We start from the raw sequence: 6,952 nt of genomic DNA, 5'->3' as shown, positions 1-6,952 counted from the left end.
GCAAAAGAAATTAACTCAAGAAGACCCACAATTTGGTGCTATGAAAATTGTCCACGAATTTAAATTTTGGAACCCACCCATTGCATTCCCTAGCCTTAATAGAAAATTCTCAACTATGGTAAATAACGTGAAACACTTTTACGATTAAATTTTGTGAAGTGGATGTCTCATTTAAATCGACTCATGAAAAAAAATTATTTTTTACTTAAAAAATTAATTTATATTATAAATATAAGTAAAAATCAACTCATCTCCGAAACATAAATCTATTAAACCGTTTCATATGAAAACTACGTTGAACCCAAATTAGACTTTGACGCTATTTTACTACACAAAAGGCCACCCAGTCCAGAGCCACAGGGCAGATTGAGACAAGACTGGCGCAACTTTTCTTCTTTTTTCCCCTTGTAATTGACCCGCAGTGTCGAAATTCTATTTTTCCTGCTACATAAATTATCTTCACCAGCCAGCAGCAGTTGTTTGTTTATACATGATATATTATTATAGAAAAAAACAATGTAATAATCATTGAATACAGATGAGATGGGAAAATACAGTGTATAATTTCTCTCACACCAAAAAATAAAGACACAATGCTATTTTACAGACAACATATGATACATAAATCACCACTCATTTGAAGCAAACCTTAAAAAATATACATGCACCCAGAAAAGCAACAGGTTGAGGCTATGATTTACATGGAAAAAAAACAAAAATAATGTAAGTGCCAACAGTTAAAGATTCAAGATTCTTGCCATCTCGACCCGTGCACGCTGCTCAGCGATCACTCGATACCAAGTGCGATAGCTTTTGGACAATCTCAGACATCGGTGGCCTGAACTCCGGCTCAGGCTGTGGAAAAGAAACAAAACACGTAAAATTCACAATTACAATCACCATAATTCAAATGTCGATCAATACAATCCCAAGTTTCCTAGGCATCATGTCATATGCGATTTAAAAGGTTGTCAAATTTATTCGACAAGTAATTATAAACGTTTTTATAAAAGTGTTTTTTTTTTAAAAAAAAAATTATAAACATTTTTAAAAGTTGTTTTAAAAATAAATGTGTTAGGAGAAATATTATATAAGAACTTTTTAATAATTCAAAAGTAATTTTGTTTTAATATTCATCCTTTGTCTTCCATTGTAAAAACATCTATAAATTGTTCGTTAAAAAACTATAATTAGATAACAATTTTTAAAAAAATATTTTACAAAAATCTTGTCTAAAAAAATAATTGAAGTTAAACTTACACAACACTACGTATATGTTCAAACGAAACCTTAGACATCGGGCCCAAACAACAAATAAAATGAAACGAGGTCTTGAGTCCATTATTGAGCAATCTCACTTAAAACCAATCCATGGAGTATAAGAAAAGGAAATGGGAATATACCTGAATACATAGCGTGATTATATCAGCAAGTCGAGAGAGAGATTTAGATGGATAAGCACCCTTTAGCGAAGGCTCGACCATTCTTGACAATGCATCTATATCATAAAGGTGTGGCAATGCCCATCTAGCCAAATATTGTGATCCTCGAGGACGGAATCTGTTTCGGGATGAAGATTATTTATGAGGTTGTCCTCTTTTAAGTAGAGTTTAACGTAGCAATACTCAGAATATCCAGTTTCTAGCTATCAGTATAAATATGTGATAACCTGTCATAAGATTTTCGACCAGTGAGAAGTTCTAACATCACAACTCCAAAGCTGAAAACATCACTCTGCTGAGAGTAGCTTCCTGTCTCGAGTTCTGGAGCACCGTAACCAGAACCTTGCAACTGATAAAAAAAAAAACACTAGCATCAATGCAAATTCGAGTACTGCCAACATCTGAACATGAATAATGACTGCATCGTTCTAACATCGATGAAAATATCAAACAATATTAAAATAACTGCAAGATATTACCCGAGTCATGTGATCAGATGATAACAAAGGAGCCAAGCCACAGTCAGAAACTCGTACAGAAAGATCATCATTTAGTAACACATTTGTAGACTTGAAATTCCGGTGTACGACGGGTGGCTGACAGACCTCATGCAAATATCTTCATCAATAAAACAGCACAATCAAGTCTCCAAACAATAACGAGTAAAAAGTGGGCAGTGGAAGATTTGTTTTGAGAAACCGGGCAAGATCAAAGGATTTAAAGCAAGAGGCTGAAATGGGTATTTCAAGAACAGGTGAACCAGGAAAATTATCTCTTAAATCAAATAACCTAATTTTCTTGTCAAAATCACATTCAGTTTTCGCCAAAATGAACGTACTCTAGAGCCTTTGCAGCTTGAAGTGCCAGAATCATACGGGTATTCCATGAAAGCTTTCTCTTGATCTCGTCATCCAGGTGTAACGCCTCATTAAGTGTCCCATGATGGCAGTAATTGTAAACAAGCAAGCGCTGTCCATGCTCCAGGCAGTAACCGACAAGTTTAACTATATTTGGGTGCTGAAGTTTTGAGATACTTGTCACGAGCTCAAGGAACTCGCTGTCACTTAGATTCGCTGAAGCAGACTGCTCCAGTTTCTTGACTGCCAGTACCTAGAGATGCGTTGACAACCTCATGAGAAGGGCAACATGAACACAAACAATACATTACATCAAATAAAGACCATGGTTTTCTCTTGGAATCCATTGAAGATGGAGGGAAACAGAGCAACGCACATAACACAATCTTGTCTAGGATGGGCAGCTACCACAGTACCGTTAAGCACAGACCAAGTTAAAATCTAGACCGAAGGGTGCAAAAATAAAAAAATATCTAGAATAACACATCCGAGCAACAATCAAATTAGAGACAATGCAATTGATCAGTCCATCATCATTTTTGTAGAAAAGAGCCTTCTGCAAATTAAACAGGACTCTTAAAATATCAACATTGAATCAAAGAAAACAAACAAATACAAACATGAAAAAACAAGAGTTCGATTTGCAAGTATTACATCCAGAGATAGCAAAAAGTTCAAGATACATCATAAGATGCATACCTTTCCATCAGGAAGTTGAGCTCTATAAACTGTGCCTAGCATGCCTTTGCCGATAAGATTTTCTTGAGAAAAGCTGTCCGTATATTGTTGAAGAGATGCAATTGTGAAGAAATTAGCAGAGCCTAAACTCTTAGAAGCATTTTCCTTTGGGCTTAAAGCAGTAAAAATTGGATCACCGGGAATTTTTTCGGCGGACACAAGTGGAAAAGGACGTGCGCTGGTTGACAGAGAACTATCCAATCCTGTCATGTCTATACTGTGTTCCTTTCCCCGAAATGTGTCCTTGGGCACTGCTTTGGACGATAAAATTTAGTTGATTGGAAGGAAAATGGGAAAAATAATGAATAGGAAAGAGAAAAAGTACGGGGGAGGTTGATTACCTTTCTCTACTTGATACAAAGGCTTTTGTGAAGATTTATCAGGTTTGCGAGTCTCAGTCATGACACCATGCTTCTCCATCTCTTGATTCTTGCCTATTTTTCTCACTAAATTTTCTTTTACAGCGTCTGAACAAGAAGAAACATACGCCCAAAGCAAGGGCTGCTACTGCAAACAACCCAACAATAGGTATCCATGTGATTTTGCTAGTAGTGTTGTGCTTCGTTTTCCCACCAGGTTCTGGTAATCGAGATGCTGATGGCCCATTTACATTAGCTGAAGGAGCTGACCAAGGAGATGGCGCCTCCAAAGGAGATAACAAAGGAGATGGAGATGGTGGAGAAGGTATTATCGTAGTGTTAAAGGGATTGCCTGCGCTTCTGCACCATTAAAGGGAGGTCTTATAAAATCTCATAAGGTAAAAATAGGAGCTAAACTGCAAAAAAGGACAAACTACAGAAATTAACTTAAAAGTTTCACCTGAAATTTGGAATAGTAATCAATTTTGGTGGTACAGGTCCAGAAAACAGGTTATTCTCTATGTTTCTGGAGGGTGCAAGAGAAAAAAAAAGCAGCCGAATGTAACAAATCTAGTAAAGACAAGTGAACTTTTAAAATAATAAACTATCACATAATGAAGAACTACAGTACAAATCTATGAAAGGAAGATCTTGAAGAACATCCAGCATTCCAGAGAGCTGATTGTTCTGCAAATGCCTATAAACAACAAGAAGACGAGGGTAAAAAGAAAATGTTAATCTTCACAATGCCAAAAAGAATGCAAATGAGCAAGTATTGTGAAAAATTTTCTAGGATAAAATCATTCTGTTCGAGACTAAGAAGATTTCTATGGTGGACTACTCCATTATAGTTGCAAAATTTCATTTACTAGCTAAACATTCCTTTTACCAGTACAACCTGCCTCTCTCATTGAAATTCACTGAATACGAACAAGCAGGTTTACGCAAACATTCGAGTGGTTCATAACATGGGCCACGGATACTCAGAATGATATGGTGGAAATAAGCATCAACTCAGATATTTATATTTTTTTTCCATAATTGATTGACGTTCCACAAGAAATTATGGCATGAAGAAAACTCTTGTAATCCAATACAGTCCAGTCAATATTAGCATAGGAAAATACAATATTAGGACCGCATTCACACTCAAAAACTATACTTACAAGGTGGTCAGAGATGACAAATTCCCCATCGAAGAGGGCAGCTGGCCAACTAAACTATTCCCTGACAAATCCCTGCATCGGCAACATGATTTAAATCAAACAAAGATCGTCTAAGTTTATCTATATGATATTCTGTTTCAAGTACATAAACTCTGACATGTTAACCAACTCCTTGAGCTGTTCAAAGGCATCAGGAATCGATCCAGTTAATTTATTATTGCTCAAAAACCTGGAAAAGTAAGGCACTTTTAAGTTAAACTAGGAATCGATATAGACCCTGTGAGAAGAAAAGACAAGAGAAAGTATGACTAGAGAGAGAACAGAACTTACAAATCAGTCAACTGCCCCAAAATTGATAAAGTATCTGGAAGATTTCCTGTAATCTGATTATCTGAAAGAGAACTAGAGTTCGTGGAGATTTGGGTGAGGGGGGTGGGGCGGAGGTTATTATTAGCCGTTAATTACAGAAAGAGTTGCAACATAATGTAATAAGCAGTTTGAGATCAGAAACATACAAATTTTTAAGAGTGATTGGCAAGTTCGATGGTATAATGCCTCCAATGTTATTATTGCTTAAATCTCTGCTTTACAGGAAAATCAATATCTTTAATCTCCAAACAAATTGATTCAATGATGTAAAAACACTATAAATTAATCAAGAAAACAATGTCCAATTGAAGACTCGTCCATAAAGTAACCCTATGCAAATAGCATTATCAAAGAATGAGGCAAGAAACAAAGGAAGCCAATAGAAATTAACTCACATCGTGATAATTGAGGCAAACGATCCCAAATCATTGCCCAATCCTCCACCCAAATTTGCACCAGACAATATTCTACCAATCAGAGACAAGAAATTTTATTCACATAAAAGTTAAATTAGCAAACATCATGATTGGAAATAAGGACATATCTTACATTGAAGTTATATTCGCATTCACACACTGCACGCCTTGCCAGTTTGGCTGTCCGCATGGATCTCCTTCAGTGGAAATCCATCCGGGAAGAGGCGGGGAACCCAGAGAAGTATACAGACTATTTATTGCATAAACTGACATGAAGCATTCAAGACAGAACAAATGCCGTAAGAACATATGCTATATACTGCACAACCGACACATAATTCCAAATATAAGACGAAAATTTCCATTAGCAATCAGTATTAAATTAATTAACCATCGAATTATTGCTCTTTTTAATAAAAAAAAAAAAAAACAATACAGAGCAAACAGAAAACACTCCAATTCAGAAGAAAGATTCATTTTACACAAAACAAAGTGAAACCAGTTAATATAGAAAATCTGAACCAATGGCTTACTATCACGAGGGTCGGTGACTCCCAATGCAAATTGCAACGCAGAAAAAACAACCGAAAACAGAAGAACCCACGAACGAATCATCCCTCCAAAACAAGCCATATCCAGAAAAGGTCGCCCCAGTGTTCAAGATTTCTTCTTTTAACCCCTTCGCGTTCTTGTTTCTTGAGTATAACGTTCGGCAGAAACACCGCAAGAATCTGAAGTACAGAGCCAAACCGAACAACGAAGAACCCCAAGAATAAAAAAATCACTTCTTTTAATTAATGGAAAGACAAACGGTCACACACACAACCCACGTAAATACACACGCACACAACACGCACACAAAACAGTAATTAAGGCAAGTTGATAACAACTAGGAAACACAAACCCTCAAGATTCAGCACCAATGGCTTCAGAGACACACCGTAAATCATTAAAAAAAACAATAAAAAGATCTCTTTCGTTGAAACGATGATGACAGATACAAACCTTGTAAGAGTGAAAACGTGGTGCCGACAAATGTGTTTCTGTTGCTTGCCTTTTTTCCTCAATGAGTGGGCAAAGACAAGAGGCCCTAATATATTTCATACAATGTCTATAAAGATTACAGCTATATGATTATATTCAATTCCTTAGACTTGCTTTCTAAAAGCGCAATTATCTGCGAGTGGTGGAATGTTTCTTGGATTTCTTGAGATTAATTTCAAAAGAAACAACTTATTGTACCGTTGGGTCATGGAGAGAAAAGGTGGCGTGAGTCAAAATTTAATTTCGGGCTTCTTGAAAGTCAGGCCCACTTGCATCCAATTCTGAATTTAGACAAACAAATATTTTATTTCTTACAAAATATTTTAAGTTTTTTTTATTTTTTGAGAAAAAAATATTTTAAGTTTATTCTAAATGTAAGGTATATATTTTTTTTATATGTGATTATAGGTATATTTTATATTACAAGAGAATCATTTTAGGTGGGTTCATCGTATCCATCCCTGGGATCATCTTTGGACTTGAACGGTTCGACATATTGATCCACCACTTATCAAGTGGCTTCTTATGATTCCAGTTGAACTTGTAACACCCGGTATTTTT

The 6,952-nt window shown here is 36.0% G+C and overlaps 1 pseudogene; it reads right to left on the bottom strand.

Annotated features, from left to right (window-relative positions):
• Positions 1–476: 476 nt before the first annotated feature.
• LOC140882648 (protein STRUBBELIG-RECEPTOR FAMILY 1-like) lies at positions 477–6,115 on the bottom strand (annotated as a pseudogene).
• Positions 6,116–6,952: the final 837 nt, after the last annotated feature.

Source organism: Henckelia pumila, chromosome 1 (assembly GCF_033568475.1).
Source record: "Henckelia pumila isolate YLH828 chromosome 1, ASM3356847v2, whole genome shotgun sequence".
NCBI lineage: Eukaryota > Viridiplantae > Streptophyta > Magnoliopsida > Lamiales > Gesneriaceae > Henckelia > Henckelia pumila.
Note: the sequence above shows the minus strand (reverse complement) of the source record. Positions and strands in the feature narration are given on the sequence as shown.